Source organism: Erithacus rubecula (assembly GCF_903797595.1).
Source record: "Erithacus rubecula genome assembly, chromosome: 3".
In the NCBI taxonomy this organism is placed as follows: Eukaryota; Metazoa; Chordata; class Aves; order Passeriformes; family Muscicapidae; genus Erithacus; species Erithacus rubecula.
The window spans coordinates 4,128,253-4,148,491 of record NC_136689.1 but is presented as its reverse complement, the minus strand read 5'-3'; the positions used below and the strand labels follow the sequence as shown (position 1 = coordinate 4,148,491).

Below are 20,239 nucleotides of genomic sequence, written 5' to 3'. Positions count from 1 at the left end.
CTGGCTTCCGTGGCTTTTTCTTCCTTCCTTTCTAGTCTGGCAAGTGGGAGCTTGTCCCTGCGGGTGTGTTTGGGGAGCCGCGGGGGGAAGCGGGGGGTCCCCAAATGCGCTTCCCAGAAGCAGGGCGCGGGTCCGTGCAGAGACATTGAAGGACTGCCCTTCCCCGGGGCTCCCCGCACACCCCTGCCTTGTGCTGCTGCTCTCGGGTCGCTGCTTTCCCCAGGTTGTTGCCTGTGGCTTGTCCCAGCGGCAGGATTTAGACTCCGGTCCCCGTTTTTGGGATGCATTGGCTTCTGGAGCCAGCTGATTCTGGATGCGGTCGCTTGGCTCCGGGTCCCTGGAAAGCATCCAGGGAGGTGCGGGGGTACTCGGCCATCCCTCGCTGTCCTGCAGAGCTCTCTAGATATGATGAACGCGGGGAGGAAGGCTCTGCTGGGCACGGATCCGGAGCCCTGCGTGGGTCCCCGAGTGGTGCGAGGAAAGCTGGGTTCGCACCTGGCCGGAGCGAGCGCTGCCGCGGGGCAGAGCCGCGGCTCGGGATGATGCTCGGGAAGGATTTGTGATCAGCACCGAACCTCTGCCCTCCGCGGCTGTACGGGAGGAGCGGAGAGAGGTGGGAGCCGCGGACCAGCTGGGCAGGTGGTCACGGTGGCCAAGTGCAGTTCTCGCTGACCCTGGCGCAACTCGGCTTCTCCTCGGCTGCTGCTTTTATCCTCCTCTTCAATTTCTGTCTAGTAATCCAGTAGATTTTGGGAGCGGACCCGTTCCTGGTTCGGGAATGGGTCTTGCATGTGTTGCTGGTGCATGAACCACGGGACTCGTTTGGGATTTGTGCAGGGTTTAAGTGATCCCAGGGATTTCCAGGGTCAAGATATTTCACTTCTTTGGTGAGAGTGAATGGTCGGGGGGGGGATTTCTTTCTGTGACACCTTCTGGATTTATTTCCAGTCTGGTGTGTGCAGTTTGACGTAGCTCTGTGCAGGATTTGTGCATTGAGTGCAGCTCTTGGAAGCAGCTCCTCAGGTGTGTGTGAGATCAGTTGCATTTGGGGTTTTGCTCTACCTGTGTCTCAAAACCTGTGTCAGATGGTCCAACTTCCAGACATTAATTATAAACAGGGATTTCAAGGTTTCCCAGGGCTCCTGCAGATCAGAGCAGACCTCCACAGCTGGGCACAGCCTTTGCCCTGGGAAGGTTTTGCATCTTGTAAAAGCTCCTCTGTTGAGGCAGGACGTGAGGCTGGACGAGCTGCCAGCCTGGTGGGATGTGGATGTAAAGGACCTTTTATACCTTCCTCGTGTGAACGGGTTTTGGTGCCGCAATTTTTTCCATGGGTCCTTAATCTCCACCAGAAACCCACAGCTCTGCCCTGTCGACGTGTGCTGATGGGCAATGCATTCATTTTTCTGGAGCCTGTCAGAGGGAAGTGTGCTCAGGCAGAGAGATGTGGTCTGGATTTTCAGCCAGACGAAGCGACTCCGGCGCGGGAAGCCAGCGAGAGGAGCGGCTCCAGCCCGTCCGGAACGTTCCTGCTGCTCCGTGATGCTCCCTGACTTTATCCTGCACTCCATGCTGTGTGAATTTTCCCATTGGGAAGAGCTCCCACGGTGTGTCTGGCTCCCTGGCAGAGCCGTGGGATGGAGTGTGCTGCTGCAGCATGGAAAGTGTTGTGCTTCCAGCCCTGCTCTCCCCAGATGGACGTGGGAACGAGAGCGAGGGCTGGCAGGATCTTCTGTGCTGCTGGATCTGGCCCTGCTGTTGGAGACCTGCTGGTCGAGCCTAGAGGGAAGTGAGTCAGGGTTTGCTGTTAGAAGGGATATCTTTTATTAGACTGCTCAGGGAAGGCAGGCTGGCTTTGGAGTGCACAAGCCTGTCTACACGTAGGAGAAAGGAGGGAGTGATTGCTCGGAGTCTGCCTTGGCTCTCCAGACTGAGGGAATCAGAAAACACAGGAAAAAAAAGACAGATTCAACTACAATTCAACCTGTGCAGTTCATCTGGCCTGAGGAAGCACATTTCATCCCTCTGCAGATCTCTGGACTCCTTAGATCCTGAGATGCACCCACGTGCCAGCCCTTCACAGGAGGTGGCTGAGCCCTTTCCAGCCTGTGGGAGACAGGGATGGTGCTCACTGATTCCTGACGGTAGCAGGAGGCTGCTGGGCTCAGTCCCTTCCACTCCCCTCTTTGCACAGAGCACAGGCCAAGCACAGTGTGCAGAGAAATGTGCAGAATGTCAGCTGTGCACTGGGGAGATGAAAAATGCAATGTGGAGCCATAAGGAGTGGAATATGGATTTAAACTTTTTTTGGTTTTTATTATTTTCCCAGACAGGGAGGGAAAGCTATAGATGGCTCATTGATATTGAAACTGGCAGGTTGACCCTCAATTCCCAGGTTTATTTATTTAGCTATTTAATCTCCAAAAGGGGAAATGGGTGACCAGCTGTTTTTGGTGAGTCTCTCCAAGGAGCAGCTCCCCTTTCCCACAGGTCAGGGCAGTTCAACATTTCTTTCTCACACCTTTTCTGCCTTTGCTGAGTGCAGTGTGAGATGCAGAGGTGGTGAATGTCATCTCAGTTGTGCCTGAATCACACTGTCTCTGTAGGCTGGCATATCCTACATGGCATGAGCCTTTATCTGATGTGGTCAGTGCTGTGGTGAGCATCAGACAGGCAAGGGGTTTTCTGTCTGTGAAGGTGCAGAAGTGTGGATATGTGGGCGTTTTTGTTTGTTTTCTTTGTGTCCCTGCAGTTCTGATCTGGCCTAGCCAAGTAATCTTCCCATTAGTCATTAAAATGCTGCTGGTGCCCAAATCAAAAGGGTGGTCAGGCTTTGGAACAGGCTGCCCAGGGAAGTGGAATTGCCATCCCTGGAATTGTTCAAAAACAGAGTAGATGTGGCACTGGGGATGTGGTTTAGTGGTGGACTTGGCAGTGCTGAGTTAATAATTGTACTCAGTGATGTCAGAGGTCTTTTCCAACCTTAGCGATACTATGATCCAGTCAGTCTCAGTTCATCTTTAATAACACAAGAAATTAAAAGCTAAGACCTTTAAAAATCAATGCCTTGCTCCTCAAAGGCCCTGGAGAGCTGTTCCCTGCAGCAAACCTGTTGCACAGGCAAGAGGAGCACAGGCAGAGGGGCTGCAGGCTGGGGGTACCTGACTCCCTGCTTTGTTTTGGCACTGGAGATGTTGCTCCAGGAGCTTCCCCTGGAGCCACAGGGCTTGGGGCCAGGCTGAGACCAGGATGGTGGAAGAAGCATCATCAGATTGACCCTTGATGGGGACCCCTGCAGCTCTACATCCCTGTCTGTGTGACCAGTGGTGGGGACACACCATTGCATGTCATTGCTGTGTCTGGTCTCAGGTGCCAGCTTCTGGTGCCAGAGCACTTGGAATGTCTGTGAAGAGAACCCAGAGTGTTTTACCTGGGCTTTCTGAGGCTTTTAGAGGTCAAAGGTGAAAGATGTACCTGTACCCTCTAAAACAGGGGGTTCAACTCCCAAATGCATTCTCCAAGCACCTTTTTTTTCTGTGCTGGAAGATCCCAATATAAATGTCAGTGGAGACAAAGTGGTTCAAAGTTTAATGGGAATCTGTGGTTGGTTTTGCTCTCCTGAGTTAAACCCCAGCCTGGCCACCATTTTATGCAGGACTAACTGTGACTTCTGTGAGAGCTGCTCTGATTTTCTCCTCTCCACTGTGGGGAATGATCAGTGCAGCCCAGGGAGAAGGAGCAGTACAGCAGTGAAGCAGGGTGGAGCTGAGGCAGGGTTTGGCTCAGCAGCTGCCTGGGACAAAGTCCTGCTGGCACAGCAGTGCCATGCCCAGCAGCTCGGGCCAGATCCTGGAAGGAGCTGGCCAAGCTCCTGCCTGGGCTGCTGTGCAAACACCATGTGTTCAGGCCAGGTCCTGGGGGGCAGGAGGATGGGTCAGGTGTGTTCAGGTAGTGATTTAACACCAAATTGCTCAAAAAAACCAGCCTGGGTGGGTGGGTTAGAGGCTCTCTGCAATACCCATGTGGCCAGGGACCTGTGTGCTAAAGGGACAGAAAGTCTCTGATTGATAGCAGGGTGATTCACATGGAGAAAAAGACTTTGTACAGTTGCTTTGGGAAAATATTTTGTGAGATAAGAAGGCTTTGTGAGGAGGTAGGAACACCTTGCATTCATCAGTGCTGGAGGGTGTGTGTGGCCCTGCAATGCTTGGAGTGCTCCTGTCTTGGCATGGTTATGTTTGTCTTGTCCACGTGCAGGTGTCTCGTGCACAGTGGCTTTCAGGTGCTCCCAAATCCCCAAGGGAATATTGAAAACTTTGCACATGACTGCCCTTAGCACAGATATTGTGTGTAAGAGTGAACCCTGTGCTGAGCTGGTGCAGAGGGTCAGATGCTGCTGCTTTGGCACATCTGGTGAGGTCTGTCCTTGTCCTGCAGTCCTGGAGTCCTCAGGCAGCTGAGCTGGATGATCACTGTAGATCCCTCTCAGTTGAACTATTCCATTCTATGGATGTGCACAGAAGTCCATTGTGATGAGGATGGTGAATTACTTGGATTGCTTTGTACTTTTGTGCTGCAGCCTCTTGTTTTTGGGGCTTTTGTACTGAGCAGAGGTCATATTATCACAGTCTAGTTGTGAACTGGAAATAGTGCAGTGCCATCCATGGTAAATAAGAGCCCAGAAGAATTTAGCAGATCCTTAATCTCTTCACAGTCTGTCACAGACTGCCTGCACCATTTACTCTGCAAGGTGGCAACAGGGATGCTCTATCCCAAGCCATGAGCACCTTGCAGAAGGGTGGTGGACATAGGGTGATGAGCACATCAGGCTCTCACCAGCTCTGAATAACAGCAATATCTTGCCCAGATACAAATTTAAGGGTTGGGGCATCCCCTGTATGGGGCAGTGATTTGCTAAGGAAGGGTTGTTTGGGTCAATGTGGGAGAATGGATTGTGAGAGAATGGAGATGGTGCTGTGGGCAGCCTTGCCCCGATGAGTTACAGCTGTGCTAATTACCAAAGAGTGGAAACAGCCTTGCCCTTAATAGGTTGCAGCTGTGTCCAATTAGGATGTGTGTTAAAAAGGCTGGGCTGGCTGCTTGTGCAAGAGAGGACGATAGAGAGAAGGAGGTGGTGTTGTGCTGATGTTCATGGAACTTTGCAGAGAAAAGGGCTGATGCTTGTCACCACCTTCACTATCATTTGAGCCTGCCATCAACCAGGGGAGAGGTATGAAAGTTTTACTGTTGGATGATAAATGGCTGGTGCTATCTTTGGTGTCAGCTGTGTGTTTGCTGTCAGGTTGAATGGCTTAGGGAGAAGGTGTGAGGGTAAGGGCTGTTACCACAGTGATGGAGGTGGAAGCAGAACAGGTGAGAGTGCAGAGAAACTCCCTGTTAAATACCTTATTCCTTTTAGCCTCTCTCCTCTTCTTCTCTGTCACTACCTGGGGAGTGCCCTGGGGGAAACGTCCCCCTTGTGCAGGGGAGCTGATAACACTGTTATCTACAGCTGGGTGAAGCAGATGGGGATGATGACAGTCTGATCTGCAGAGGGGTGATCACCCTGAAGTCCCTATGCTGTGGGGGTATGTGGCTGGAGGGAGGTTTGTGGGTTGGGTAGGTGATGAATAACCAGTACCTTGAAATCAGAGACTTGGGCTTCCTTTTGTTGTGACTGATCTGTACATTGCTGTAATGTGGATCAGGACTTGTTTGATGAAGCATCCTTTAATTAAGATGTCAGGCTGGCCAAGTTACTGGAGAGCTTTCCTTTCTGATGGGAAGTGTTCTTACTGCAGCCTCAATGCATTCTGTTTGCCTTTCAGCATGAATCTACAGCACTGGTCCCTCTGCTGGAATCCTGCTCTTAGAGAGTGGCTTTTGGGAAACCTCAGCACCTGGTGGTTAATAAACCACTGGTTTGTTGCTCCTTGGTCTTATTCCCTCAGTGCTGGTGTTAACAAAATGCCAAGAGTCATTAAAGAAATATGCAAGGTATTCCAGTTATTTCTTTTTGGATAGTGCTGGTAGCAAGTAAAAGAGATAAACAGATTGTGTTGAGCTGTGCTTAGTTTATTGCATCACTGGTTTTGCTGAAAGGGTCAAGGTCCAGCTCTGGATGTTGTGGCAGGATGTATTTGAGCTGCTCCTGAGTTGTGCTGTGCCACAGGGAAAATGTTTGGGAAAGGCATCATTTTAGTGCTCTCTCTGTGTTCCTTGTGAGTGGTGGCTGTGGCTGAACTGTCTTAGTAGAGTTCATGATGGGACAGGTTCTGTCCGGTTAGTTTCTTGGCTTTGCACTGGGAAACTCTGCCCTTGGCTCCTGTTAAGTTCCTGCTGTGGCAGTGGCAGCCAAGGGAAGCCCTGCTGGCTGTTGGGGCTGGGATGGGACTGTCAGATCTGCCTGGAAGTGGAACCACACAGCACAGAGTGGTGCTCTGTCCCTCCTGACCTCAGTTTTCTGCTAGGATGGCTCCTGGTGGCTTGGCTGGATGGATCTGATCAGGCTGAGATCTGCTCACTCCTGTTGTGACATGGCTGAAATGAGGGATTTGAGGAACCATGCCTGTTCTTGCCTATTTTTGTTTGGATTGGGAGTGTTTACTGAGACTGAGAAGCTGAAATGTTCAAGACATGCACAATGCACCTGGCTGATGACACAAGAAATAGAGAGAAAATATTTGTTTAATCGTGCCAGTATTTCAGCAACTTCACCTCCAGCATTGCAGGTGTGAATAAAAACTGGTGTGAGCCTGGCTGGCTGTAAGGGCTGAGGAAATGTTTTCACAGTTGGCTTTTGGATTCAGCACAAAAGGTACTGAAGGTTGTAGCATCTTCATCTCTGCATGGGAATGAGCTTGTTCTAGTCTTGGTCTGTGTCCAGGAAATCCTGTGCTGGAGAGTTTCCCTTTCAGGAGCCCAGTGGGGCTGTCCCAGGGAGCTGGTGTGGTACATGAGCTTAGATGGGATGGAGCAAGGCTGCCTGTACCTGGTTCATCACCATGTGGGAATTTGATTTGCCTCTCACACCTGGTGCTGCCAGAGAGGAGCAGCTTGGTGTCTGACCCCTGTAGAGCTGCCCAGGCAGCAGTGGCTGTGTGGCTGCTGAGGGAGTCACCAGGAGGTGATCAAGGTGGGAAATGTTTGTGGAAGAACATGGGATGTGTTGAATGGGATCTCCCCTTGGTGCATGGGGATCCTACCCACCTCCCTGCCCTGCCCTGGGCTGGATTCCCAAACCCTTGGACAGATATGGGTGAGGGCTCTAGGCTGCATCTCAGGGCATCACCACCTTCATGGCCATGTTCAGGAGTGTCACCATGGAGTGGTGCCCCTGCAGCAGTGTCTCCAGCCCACAGAGGGTTGTTGCAATCCTCTCCCCTTGCTGCCTGTAGCTGCCTGCTCTGAGAGAGGAGCACTGATCACAGCCCTGCAGCAGTACCATGGGGGAGCCTGGCTGCTGTGCTAAATGCTTCCATGGACACAATTTATGGCATCTGCCATAAAACCTCCTGCAAGGCACCTTGCTGCACAGCTCTATTTTGGGGCTGCCTCTGATGTAATCTGTCAAGACAGGGGCTGCTCTTTGACTTAGTGCTGAAAGTCTGGCTGGGGATGGATGACCACTTGCTTACCTAGCATTACCAAAGCAACGAGTTGTTGCTTTCCATGACTCATGAAAATGCACTGTAGTCTCTCTTAAGAATGGCTGAGATCATTTTTTGGCTGGCTTTGGGCATCTGGTTTCCTTAGCAAATAGCAGTGGGGGTGGAGGGAGGGGGATTTCCAAATTCGTTTCTTTGTATGTGTGATTTGGTTTCTAGAGCTTGGCACAGAAAGCACTTACTCCGTTTTAAAAAGGGGATAAAAAAAGGACCTGTAACTTCCATGTCTTTAGTTTTTGTACCATGTTTCATTTAGTCATAGTTTAGTGGGAAAGGTGCTAATATTGCAGAGCTGTATGCTGTGTTTTCCTCTTAAATAAGCAAGGATAGAAACATTGAGTGGTATTTTTCCTTTTAGAGCAAATCTTCCTGGGGAAGGAGAAGGAGGTATAAAGGAAATTCTACAAATAAAATTGTAATTTAATTTTTTTTTCCCACCATGTTTGCTCAAATAGGGGCAGCAGAGCAAAGTGTTAGCAAGAGTTGTTTTAGTGTTTGGTTAGTCTGATTATTATTTTAAAAATATTTATTTGTAGACCCTGGAGTCACTTTGTTTTTTTTTCCTGTGTGGTCCAAAGGCAGCAGCACAGACATCCTTGAGAACTGAGTGCAGTGAGATAAGCATTAACCAGAAGAGAGTGAGAGCTGCAGAGGGCAGGAGGTCCCAGATGTTGTGGCACCTCTGCAGCCAGGTTAAAGCAGCCTGTGTGGGATCCTTCCCAAGTCCTGAGAGCAGACAGAGCAGGGAGGGGAAGTCCTGAGTAGGCAGGAGGTAATTGTTTGGATAGGCAGATCTGGGTTTGGTGTGCCCATCCTTTGCAGGGCTGGGAGGAGCGAGGGTTTGGTGTGTTCCACACTGTGCACACTCCAATTCAGAGCTCAGGGGTTTGGGAGCTGTGAACCAGCCCCTAATGCTGGGCATGGGCTGTGCTGGGGTCAGTTCTGCAGGCAGAGGATGGGGCTGGAGCTGCCCCAGGCTGTGCTGGGAGCAGCAGGAGCACAGCAGCTCAATGGCCCAGCTCTTGGCCAGGGCTGAGAGGGAACAATGTGCCTCAACAGGTCTGTGCTGCCTTCCCTGCCATCCTGGAGGTGAGATCATGCAGAAACAGAGGCTGTGCCAGAGAGGTTTCCTTGCTCTGCCCTTGTGTGTGCCTGGTGAGCAGGAGGAGCTGCTGTCTCTGTGAGCAGCTGATGGAAAGCAAACTCTTGGAGCTGGGGAATGGCAGGGCTGAGCTCCAGGGAGGGTGGTGGGTGCCACCCCCAGGGCTTGGCTCACACTGAGCACCACAACTGCTCAGGCACTTCATAATCTTCACCTCTGAATTTCTCTGCACCTTTGCTAGTTGGTTTGGACAGAATGGGTCAGGCCACTGATTTAACTAGAAGTGTGGTACTCTTTTTTTCATGGATATAATGTGTTCAGTGCATAGCTTAGCATGTAAGTCTTCTACATCTTAATTGTTTTGTTCCATGCAAGAAGCATGACCTGAGATCTTCTCTTTGTGGTGCTTGTGAGTATTTGAACATGTGGCCAAAGTTTATTTTTCTGAAGTGCTGGTGGGCAGGTGCAGCCCAGGTGCCTGCAGTGCCATGGTGACACTGCCCTAAGCTCAGCAAGACATGGGATGAGCTCTGTGAAATACAACACAGGCTTTCTCAGAAAATCAAGTCCTTATTTATAGAATAATTTTTACCATCAGGTAAATTTCTGTTGGGCAAAATCCACCAGTAGCTGTGAATCTGGTGGTTTTGGTGAGCAGGGAATGCCAGCAGATGAGCTGGCATAGCTGAATTCCATGGTTTTACCCTGCTCAAAGCTGGATAAAAGAAGTGGAAAGAAAATTGAGAAAAGTATTCTGCTGTATTTTTTTAACTGTTGTGCCTTGATACTGTCCCCCAGTGCATAATGTTCTTTTTGACTAGGAAAGACAGTATCAGGGTACCCCAAAAGGACTGCTTAGTTTCTAGGCAGGTGTTGCTATGAAAACTATTTTCAATCTCTAACTTAGATGGAGATGTTGAAGGAACCCACCTTTTCCCAAAATTAAGTCATTCCCTGTCCAGTCCAAGGTTTCCAGTGCATGGTATTGCTGAAAAGGAATCCTGGATCACATGCTTTCCTCCAAAAAAAAAGCAGATTTATTTCTTTTAAAGTAGATGCTTCTATTATTTCTTGTTTGAGCATTTCAGACATGACTTGTGCTTCTTCAACTTTTGACATCTGCAAATAGTTCTTTTTAACAAAAAAAAGGGGAAGTGTGGATTCTGATGTAATCATGTGACTCCAGGAAACAAGGTTCTTGTGAAAAACACAAAATCCTGTGAGAATTTGCAGTGCTCAGGGTTATCCCATTGTTCAGCAGAAAATGAAGTAAAACCTTCTATTCCCAGCTCCCTTTCCAGAGATGCTGCCTTATCCCTTGGTGTCCATCTTGTTGCAAGAGATATTTAGGCTTTTTGGTGTGTTTTTTTTTTTTTTCCTGATGGGGGATTTTTTTTAATGATTTATATGGTGAAATATTTTTTTCCTTGCATGCTGAAATTTGCAGATCTGTGGCCTTGAGGCTCTCAGGTGCTCTGAGTTGTGTGAAGATGGTCTTTTGTGGAAGCCTTGCACAAATCAAGAGAGCCTTGCTGGTGCTGTGGCATGAATCAATGCAAATGGAAATTACCATGAAAACCAAAACTGCTGAATTGGAGCCTCTTCTCCCCAAACCCTTTGGTTCCTTGCATTTCCTTTTCTGGGGTGGTTAAGGTTTTTGAGGTTTTTTGTCTCAGTCTGTCACAGGAGGCTTGGCCTGATTGTTTGCTGTCTGTGCTCTTGCCAGCCCTGCCTTCTGCAAAAGTAAAAAAAGTGTCTTTCCATCTTGGAGCAGAAGAGCTTGGAGAAGCACAAATAGGAGAAAAATGAGGTTTCTGTGCTGCTTTTGGCTGTGGGACAGGAATTAGGGGACTTGCTTGGGTGCCTCAGCTCCCTGAAGCTGCAAACCAGGCTAATGTGAGTCTTCTGTTGCTGAACTTCCCTTGGGTAAGCCCTGTTAGCTGTCTCTGGAATATTCCAAACCTGCCTGGGCATGCAGCCTGCTCCAGGTGAGCCTCCTTCAGCACTGGGGCTGGACTGGGAGATCTGCAGAGCTCCCTTCCCACCACATCTGCTCTGGGATTCTGTGAACATCTGGAAGCCAAAATGTCTCACAGGGCAACTCTCCCCCCACGAGCAGGCGAGTGTTTCTCTGCGACGTGGGGGATATTTATCCTGTGACTAAGCAGAAAAGCTAAGGGATGGAAAAGGTCCTATTAGATCATCTCATCCACCTCCCTGCTGGCTTTTCTCCCTGGTGTGTGTTTATGAACAGGCTGCTGGGCAGGCAGGAGTGGTTTGCTCAGAGCACTGTGCAGGTGAGGAACTGCCTGCATGTGACTCAACCTGCACGTGCACATGTTGCTTGTAGCAAAATGGCAAAAAGAGAAAAGGGCCAAAAGCTCTCAACTTGCCATTCTTGGTGTGTTTTGAGCCTTCCCCTTGATTTGCTGTCAGTTTGTGCAGGCATGAGCTTGTCTTTTTATAGCATTCTAGGAATAAGCTAATTTTACTTTATATTTATGATGGAGTAGGTGGCTTGAAAACTAATAATAATAAGGGGGAGGAAAAAATAGCAGCCTTTTGGAAAGGAGAGGTCAGCCAGCTGGACCTCTGCACAGCTGGCCATGATCTAGGAGAGCAGTGTGCAAAGGCTCCCAGTGGAGATGTCAGAGGTGCAGGTGGAAATGCTATTGCCATGACAAACAGAGCAGTGCTGCAGTGCCAGAGCCTGGGGACCATCAGCACTGCTTGGTTTGTTACTGCTTGGTAACCACAGCACATGCATTGAGTTTTGTTTTGCATTCCCAATTGCAAAATTGCTCAGAGCTCTTGGGTTGAGTGTTGAGAATAAAGGGAGAAATTCTGTCCTTACCTAGATCAGGGGAAGAACCAGAGCATGTGCTGCCATAGGGAATGGGAGCAGGAATTTCCTATCCAGGCATGTGAACTGCCTTCTGCTACTGAGACTCTGCTGGTTTTTGCACTTAGGGTTGCTCTGCTGGCTCCAGAGGTGTCTCCTGGTCAGCACCAGTGTGAGATCAGTATTTAGGGTTGAGGATGAGAACCATTCTGTGGTGCAGGTGAGCAACCAGCCTTCCTCTGCACGAGTGACATCTTTCTGCTGGTGGTGACACTTGGACACCAGAGGCTGTTCTGCAGGGTCTGATCTATTTCCTGACATCACAGTACATTCTGTGTGGGTTTTGGAGGTGTTATGGGATGTCTCTTGGCTGAGCAATTGCTCTGTGGCATGGGGAGAAGCTCACCCAGATCCATGGAGGGTGTTTCATGGTACAGGCAGTGTCCCTGGCACCACTGGTCTTTCTCTTGGCTTGTCCTGTGGAAGTGACAGTACCACAGATGACATTTTCTGGGAAAACTTCCAGCACTTGTAAAGAGCTCTGACATGGGCTTTGCCTCCCTTCCCTCCACCAGACATCTTCTAGGGAGGAGGGAGCTGGAGCAGAGCACAGTGCACACAGGGAGCAAATCTGCCTTATTATTTAATTTAGACAGAACTTGGCCTAAAGATGTGAAAAAGAATTGCAGGCACTGTCTGGACACCACCTCTCCTCATCAATTAGCAGCATTAAACTCTCAGCAGGGAGGATTAATTAGAAAACTGAGATCTTTCTATCATGACAGCTTTCTGGTTTCCATTGAAATGCAGCCTGAGGACTGGAAAAGCTTCTGTGTTTTGTTTTGATATGCAGGCATATGTTTCTTTCCATCCTGGAAATTAATTCTGTCTGTAACAGAGCTGTGGGAATCAATACTGAGCTGAACTGTATTTCTCCAGAGCTTTCTTCTAAAAGCAACTGTCTGCTTCCCCACTGTGCCTAATAAGTGACCTGATTTTGGAGCTGCTGAGCAGCTGGTCTGCCAGTTCAGAGGTGCTGTACAGCTGCCTTGATGGTGCAGGGCTGGTTCATGGTTTCTCAAGGGTGGTGGGCTTCTCTTTTCTGAAAGTCTCCAGGTCAGACTTCCTCTGAGCTGGACAAAATGCCCACAGTGACTTTCCATTGCTCCACACCAGGCTGGACATGGTAGGAGAGGAAATTACTCATCCCACTGCTCTTGGCCTTGGTGAACTATCATGCTCTCAGTCTCAAGTTCTGCAATGCCCTGAGCTGGGTTTAGAGACAAGATGTGCCTTTTCCTCAGTGTCATCAACTTTTCTCCCCTCCACTGGTTTTGGGGATTAGAGTAGAGTGAGTGCAGCATCAGGAAGGTGCTGCCTTGCCCTGGGTGAGCAGGTCACTCTTGGGTGATGGCACAGCTTGGAGAAGTTACCTTGTCTGCACTGCAGCAAGCAGCAGCTGTGCTCAGGCTCTGCAGAAGCAGAGATTTGTGAAAACTGGGTAGGGAAGGGCTGGCAGGAGAGGCAGGGCAGAGCTGGGAGGCCCTGAGTGCTCTGAGCTTTGGGCAGTGAGTGTTCTGCAGGCTGTGAGGCTCTGTGTGCTCAGGCTGGTTCTGCACTGTTGATGGCTCATTTTTTACTGAGAAGGCAAGTGCACTCGAGTTCATGTGACACTGCAAGTCCAGAGGATGAGGAGAACAAAGCCACTGTGCCAGCTGCCCCACATGCTTGTTTCATAACCCAGCAGCTCCCCACTGATGGCAGCAGCTCATGGAGGCAGCATGGTCCTGGGGCTGAGCAGAAACCTGGTCCTGCTGCCCAAAACCACAGCTGGCTTCTCATCTTTGCTTGCCACTAAGCACTTACTGAGCTCTGCTTTCTCCTGTCAGGTTTTATCTTTTCTGTCAGAGTCAGGATTAAAAGCATGAGAGATGGAATTTCATGTTTGGACTCAGATGTTTATTAATTCTTATCTATGTTACAGTGAGTGAGTGCTACAGCACTTGTAGCTAACAAGCTAAAAATGGTGATCTATCTTTTGTGTTACAAGATCTTTTAAGGTCTAACACCTAAATTATTTTCACTTTTGACCCAATGACCAAACACCTATGACCTGCAATGTGGCATTTTCTATCCAATTAAAAAAGTACAACCTATACCAGTGAAGAAGGAAAACCTCCTAAAACATTAATCTTGCCTTATACCTGTTACTATATTCTAAAACCCCAATTTCCAAATCCTTCACCATGTGATATTACACACATCTATTCAAGCTACACAGCAATGATTCTAGTTCTGTCATTCAATTTTGGAAGCCTTCTCTAAGCCTTAATGTCAAAAGCAGTGTTCTTTTGGGGGTCAGTGCCTGACAGCACAGAGAGTTCAACACTCCCAGTTTCCAGGGTTCCACTGGAGAAATCTCAAATCCAGAGTGGCAGGAGCAAGGACAGGACCTGTCCAAGTTGGTGGTGGCTGTTGGGGTCCTGGTCTCCCTCTGTGCTCTGGAGGTTGTGCTTCTTGCCCACAGAGCAGGAGAAAATCAAGCAGACAGCTGCTGAGAGAGCAGAGAGTGGTCAATTAGTGCTGAGCCCTCGGCTTCACAGTCAATCAGAAAGTTGTGTTGGGATCAATAAAATCCAGGCAGGCTGCAGGGATGAGGCTGTGGCTTGTTAAAGAGGAAGCTGTGCAGGGGGATGGCTGTGAGGGACTATTGATTGTGGCAGGCTGAGGGTAAATGCTGGATTACAGAGGCTGTGGGATGGTGGCTCTGGGATGTGCAGGTGTGAACCCTCTGGGCTCTAGGGGTGCTGCAAGGGACAGAAAGGGGCTCAGGTGAGGTGGGGCGAGTGTGGAAGTTGGCCTGACTCTGCCATGGTCATGGATCTCCCTCCTTCCTGTCCAGAGCTTGGTCACTTAGTGTTAAAATCCCTGTTGGATCAGCCATAAGGCTGGTTATGTTTTTGATGCTCTTGGATGTTGAAGCTACAGAGGCAGGGTTGGTTTCTGCCTGCCATTATCATCTGAGCATCCCAGTCCCTGGTGCAGATTTCAGCTCTCAGACCACGTTCTCCATGGCAGAATGTTGACTTTGGAGTAAAGCTTCATGGATGGGGACTTTGTTTCTGATACCAGATGATTTTCTCCCAATTGCTTTCCCAGCAAAGTTGGTTTTTTGGTGGCTTTTTTTTTTTTTTTTTCCCTGAGGCAAAGACTTTTCTGATGGCTTATTTTACCTGAAAATACTATCTGTTATTTACTATTTTACTATCTATTCCTTGTTTTTGCTTTCTGTTCCTTCTCCTTCCTTTTTTTCCCAGAAAAATAGAAGAAAGAGGTCTGAAGCTTCACTTTTCCAAATTTTTTTTTCTTTAATTTCCCTCCCACAAAATCTTTGGTCATTTGAGGAGAAAGACAAAAATAAGGCAATGAAAACAAGCAGGAGGAAGAAATGACAACATTCTTCTGCATTGGTTTTTACATTATGTGTAGAAATACCTTCCCTTTGCTGTGTTCACTTAGAGGGGCATGTTCATTGGAATCAGAGGGTTTCTGTAGGTGTAACTGGCATCAGGATTTCTCTCTGACTCATAAGTGCACAGAGAACTAGCTGAGGACAGGATTTTGCCCTGTGAAAGGGAAAATGATGCAGGACAGAGCTCTCCCCTAGCTGCAGACCTTCATCTTCACAGGCAGGGCTGTGTGTAAATAATCCTGGCTCAGTTTCATCTGGGGAGGTGAATGTTCAGGAGATGAGGCTCCTTTAGACTTGGTCACTTCAGTGCCTGGTTTGAAAACTTGGATTTAGGCACAGTGGGACTGAGGTGGGCTTTGGGGTGTCATCAGGTGTCTGCAGATTGGTTCATCTCTACCAGTTGCTGGGAGAGGTTGTTCCTCTGTAGAAAATGTGAGTTCAGTAGAGACACAATTCTGTGTTGTGCAGACCCTGATAAAAATAAAAACCCAAACAGGTGGGAGATGTGTTCTCTGGACACTTGCTCTGCTTGACTTGTCTGTTATATGTAAAATAGATTAATTCTGAGCTTTGCTGATACAAGAACCCTTTCTAATCCTTTTGATTTGCTTCTTTGTTTTATTGTTAGAGAAGTCTGAGATCTGTATGGAAAATCAAAGCTATTTAATATGCCAGCATACATTACTGATTACTGCACTGACTTTAGTAAAAGCAATATTACTGCAAAGCAAGAAAAGGGATGAGAAAAATAGCAGCACCTAAAGGGGCTACAAGAGAGCTGAAGAGGGACTTCTTACATGGAGTAATAGGACAAGAGGGAATGGTCTTAAACTGACAGAGGGGAGATTTAGATTGGATATTAGGAAGAAAATCTTCCTTGTGAGGGTGATTAACCCCTGGCACAGGGTTCCCAGAGAGGCTGTGGCTGTCCCTGTATCCCTGGAAGTGTCCAAGGCCAGGCTGGACAGGGCTTGGAGCAGCCTGGGATAGTGGAAAGTGTCCCTGCCCGTGACAGGGGATTGGAAGTAGAAGATCTTTAAGATCCTTTCCTACCCAAACCACTCTAACTCACTGGAGCTGCTGTCTGGAACATTTCATTTATAAAGTAATTTCTGAGAAGAGGATTTGTTTCAAGCTCTCAATGGCTTGTTTAAAGGGCTGTCAGAGATGCTGACAACAGGACTCAGGCAGGTTCTAAACCTCTTATTCTCAGTACACATCATGCTAGAAGGAGCAGGATGGCTCAGGAGATTTTTTTCCAGAAGCAGTTGAGTGCAGCTGTCCTTGCTGGGTCCCTGACTGGAGGAATTCTCCACTGAGCACAATGGCTTTTAAATACACACCTCTTCTCCCAGCAATAGGTGTTGTGAGAAGGATTCTTAAGCAGTTCTGGGGTGTTATGGCCAAAACTGGGGAGAAGAAGCCTCAGCTGATGTGTTCTGATACAGAATTGTTTGTTGGGTTTCATGGGCTGGCTCCTTCCATGAGCTGTGCTGGTCTGTGTGTGTCACTTCCAGCTTAGCCTGATCAGGGGAGGTTTTATTTTCCTCCTCCTGGCTCATGAACTTTGTCCCTTGAGCTCTCTGGGGAGATACACCTGCAGACCTGGGCTGGTTACACACTTGTCTGCAGCAAGTCCATCCCAGCTGTGTGCTCATAAACATGGAACCAGGGAATCATTGAGGCTGGAAAAGAAATCTTAACATCAGTGTCCAGCCAGAACTGCCAAGTCCATGACTAAACCATGTCCCTAAGTGCTACATCTACATAGATGCAGTCTTAATATGCTATTTTTTTTACTTCCTTTGCATGGTATATCCTTTGGATAACCTGGGTGGAAAATGCCAGGGTCTCATGTGTTTGAAATGGCTCCAAAATTTAGCTGTTTTTTTGTATCCCAGAACATGGATCCAAGTTCCAGGGTAGTTTCAAGTACAGCAGGTTGAATGTTCTGCAGTATCTAGAGAAAACTATAAGGATGAGGTTGGGATGATCAGAGAAAATCTGTGGTATTCCAACCACTCTCCTTTTGCCTTTGAATCCCTCTTTGCCAAGCCTGCAGGCTGCCTGAGCTATCAGCACACATACATTTGTGTTCTCACCATTAAAACAATCTCATTTGCTTTGCTGTTGTTTTTAACACTACCCCAGTGCTGGCCTCTGAAGCTTTTTGAAAATAACATTTACAATAATATTTTTAACAGTTCCGTAGTATACAAAACTCCAGTGCTCTGGCAGGACTCCCGGAAACTTGCTGAAAGTTAATGTGGTCAGCTCTTAAAAAGGAGAGATTTTTTCCGCTTGACTCTTGCTTGTTAAACTCTCTGAGCCCAACATGTTCCCTGCTGCTTGAAAAAACAAGGAAAGTCCCAATTTTAGCAATGCTAGTTTGAGTAGCTTTCCAGCCGAGCCCTATTTCAGGGGCAACTGTGGCTTATTATTATTTTTTTTACAGTGGTGTGTCCCTACACCTTCAAACCCAAGTGCTAAGTGGTGCTCAGGCAGGAATGAGTAGGTGCTGCTTTCCCTGGAAGCCTGGGGATGATAAACTGCAGAGGGAGATGCTGCTTGATTGTGCTGTGGTAGTGGCCAGACATGCTGGCTTGGAATCTGTTTTATGGTGGGTGCTGAGCCTCTGGGGTAAGAACAATCCTTTTTGGGGTGGGTGAGACTGTAAATCCCAGAAGACTGCAAGTGACTCCAGCTCTCAATGCTGGACTGCTCTCTTCTTGCTTTCCTAACCTTCATCCTGTGTAATTCCTCATGGTAAATCTCTTGGTCAGTTTGTTTTGTCTTTGCTTACATCCAGAAGATCACACTTCTCCATCCTCTCCTCCCCTGTTTTGCTTTCTGTAACTTAGATCCATAGAGGCAAAAGTCATGGATGCACAGCCATGTCATAGCTGAGCTGTTGTCTCCCTTGAGCTCAGTCTTGCTTAAATCCCTTCCCAGGAGAAAAAAAGGAGGAACTGGCATCAATTTTCAAAGTGAATTAATAACCTTGCATACATCTCTCATGCAGATACTCATTCCCTGCACTCATGGGGCCATAATGATGTTGAGCCACTCTGCAGAGCTCAGCTCAGGCAAACCAAAACTGTTTTTCCCCTAGATGAGAACATCTGTACTGAGCTTTGCTGCAAGTGCAGTGACTTCCAGCAATCCCCTGAGCAGACTGCAGCAGCAGGGTCTCTTGCACAACACAAACCTGGAATATATTGCCCCAGCATCCCTGGGAGCCAACACCTTGCTCACTGCTTGCCAGGTGCTTACCAGGGACAGCTCAAGTAGGTTTAGAGAGTTCTGTGGGAGTGGTGCAGTGGCCAGTGGGAGCCCAGTTTCAGATACTCACTGGTTTTGTGTCCCAAACTGCCAGCACTGATCAGGGAGCTTAGTGGGAGGAGAGGCTGCTTGGAACAGCATCTACAGGAAAAGGGTTTTCCCTTTTTTTTTTTTTTTTTATTTTTCTCCCCCTTCTTGTTTTTTAAGGGACATAATAATAGGACAAAATTTGTACTAGAAACAGGAATTTGTCCTTCTGTAACAGGAAGCTGCTGGTATGTATTTTTGGGAAGCCACGGAAATGGCCAGTGTTTGCAGTCCAGTTTGAAGGCTGGCTGCACTCAGCATTGAAGGATTTTCTGCTAAAACAGAAAACCCTTTTCTCTTGTGTATCAGTGGAGATTTCCTGCCCTGTGTGCAGGGGCTGGTTTGCTCCTGAGGGCTGGTCAATGGGGTCTCAGGGGTTTGCTGTGGCAGAGGTGATGGAGAACAGCACAGGGGAGGGCTCTGCTGATGGAAAGGTCACCTGTTTTTTCCAGGGCTCGTTTGCACAGTTCCTGTAGGTGCTTGTTTTTGTGACTAGATATGGTTTGGAAAGGTCTGGAAGGTCTCCAGAAAGACATTAGAAAAATCCATTACTCTGATAGGAGGGATGAACATGGGCTGTCCCAGGAATTTGCAGTTAATCCAGACTGTGGCCCATGGTGCAAACTATACACTCAGCTTAATTCCTGGAAGTGTCACAGCAGTTTTGAAAGCAAAAGTGAAGGCTTGGGCTGTTTCCTGCTCTTGTTATAATCAGATGGAGTTTTTACCCTGCTTTCTTGTTGGTTTTCTGCTGCCTCTTGATTCAGCATTGCACAGACTGATCAGCTCCTTCTCGAGGTCAGATTTTTAACCATTCAAGCTGTCTGGTTGCTTCTTTGCCTCCTCCTTGGTTTGAAAATGGGCAGAGCAGAGTTGCTGGTGGCCCTGGGTCTCAGGCTGAGTGATGCTGTCCTGGGAGGAAGCTGCAGCAGAAGGAACATTTTTGGGGACACAGGGACATCTTGACCTCTGCTGCTCTCTTATCTGTTGCCTTCCCTTCCTGCTTGTGTCTCTCAGAATAGGTTGGATAAATATCCCTCACCAGAGCTGCAGAAAATTGTTTCAATCTATGCTTGGGATTGTTCCTGGTTCTCCTTGGATTTGTTGCTGTGTTTGAATTGGTTTGACCAAGCCAAGTGGTTTTCAAAGTGCCTTTTCCTACCATTTCTGACCAATGCCTCATATTTAACACTCAAAGATCTGTGTCAGTGTCCTGAGCTCTCAGTGACTGGAAGGCAGCAGTGGCTGCAGAACAGCAATATCTTATTCCCTGTGCAGGTCTGATCAAGTTCTTGAGGTGTTTCTCCTTTTTCTTGTGCCATCACACAGATTTATGACCAAGAAATCTGAGGGCTTATCAGGCAGCTGAAGTGGAATTTGATGTCTTCTATCACAGTGCCCTTTAAAAGGTGCCCATGTTTAGGTGATTTTTACTTTGTTCAGTCTAAAATGAAGCTTTTCATTAGTGAGCAGGACAGGTTCCAGTAAGCTTTAGTTTCTTGATGACTAAAAAAGTCTCAGAAAACCTTACTGGGTGTGAGAGTTTGGCTGAATGCAGGAATGGGTAATCACTGAGCCCAATTCTGTGCTGGTGTTGGGGGCAGAAACTCTGGGGGGACTCCCTGGTACACACCTCCCATGAGGGATGTATGGGGCAGTCACTGCTGCTGGGAGCTGCCTGCACTCAGCTTTTTTTCCCCATGCAGTCAGGGGAAAGCTAGTCCAGCCTTGGGAAACCTTGAAGCTTTGAAACTTTGCCATTTGAAAGGCCTAAATTTAGGTTTCTG

General features: G+C 48.2%; 1 protein-coding gene across 6 annotated transcripts in view; it reads left to right on the top strand.

The window, feature by feature from the left end:
- The window catches only part of LOC306799984 (mitogen-activated protein kinase kinase kinase 3-like), a 159,702-nt gene that overhangs the window by 85,108 nt on the left and 54,355 nt on the right, over nt 1–20,239 (top strand). The window lies entirely within an intron of this gene.